The following is a 1,197-nucleotide window of genomic DNA, read 5'->3' on the forward strand; positions in this document are numbered from 1 at the left end:
AGGCCCTAGCCCATTGAAGAAACCCATGTATATTTTTCAAGAGCTGAGTGCATCTAAGGTAAAAAAGAAGCACCAGAAGGAAAGTAACAACAGTGACAACAGCCACAAACACAAGAGAGTTCAAAAGGGTACCTCCGAGCTTATCCCAGAAGGAGTCCGAGGTTGTCTCAGTGTAAGCCATTGGTAGCTATGGTGTTTATTGTTGTTGATGCCGACGAGGAGTCCGTGTTGAGAATTGAGACCAGAATCACCACAAATGAAACATGCAGATTGATACTGGTGTTATGATTCTGATTATTTCTTCTCCTAGAAAATCAATAATGCTTTTGGGTCTTTGGATTTGAGCCATTTGGGTGTTCCAATTTTTGGAATCATTAGAGATTGCAGGAAGGGTATTCCCTCAGCTGATAGATTGGTGGCGTTCAAAGTTTTACTCTGTTTTTGCATTGACTTTCAAGTGGTGGCCTTCCTTCCCGTAGCGATAGTGGAGCCGAGCTCCAGGTACTAGACAATTATTTTTATCTAACCTGAAATGTGGGCCCGAGAATCCCGATCACAAACACGGCTTCCGACCTCGATCACATCTCAGCTCGAGCACGGTCCGACCTCAACGAGCGGTCTATCGCTGTGGCGGTCGGATTTGCCAAGTTCTTTTTATGCTTTGCTAAACACGGCTCCGACCTCCGACCATTACGCGATCCCCAGCAGAGAGCAGCAACTGGACGCGACAGATCATTTTTATTTGCTGAAATGTGAGTCCGATCTCCCCCGCGGCTCCGACCTCGATCACAGATCTAAGCTCGAGCACGGATCCGACCTCAGCGAGTAATTTTGTGCGGTGGTCGTTGGATTTGCCCGAGCTCCTTTCTTGTTCTGCTACTCTTGACCAGCGAAACCATTGACGGTCTTACTAGTGGTGCTTGAATCAGTCGTTCTCTCGACCAATCAAAACGGACTAATGCCGAACCATGCTGACCTGGGTATCTCATCTCACCTTGTCTTTGAGCTGGACGGCATCCACCCGTCCGAGCTTATCCACCTTGCCTGGATATTTGATTATTTCCTATTATCTCCAGGCCCCTCTGATACTTGAGGGGCGTTGCTCTGCAACGAGTTGGATGCTGTGAATAGTGTATCCTCTGACCTCATGTCCTATCCGACCTGAAAATGTTAGTCCGACCTCGTCTATTTTTCATT

The sequence above is a fragment of the Manihot esculenta genome, chromosome 12 (assembly GCF_001659605.2).
Source record: "Manihot esculenta cultivar AM560-2 chromosome 12, M.esculenta_v8, whole genome shotgun sequence".
Taxonomy (NCBI): domain Eukaryota; kingdom Viridiplantae; phylum Streptophyta; class Magnoliopsida; order Malpighiales; family Euphorbiaceae; genus Manihot; species Manihot esculenta.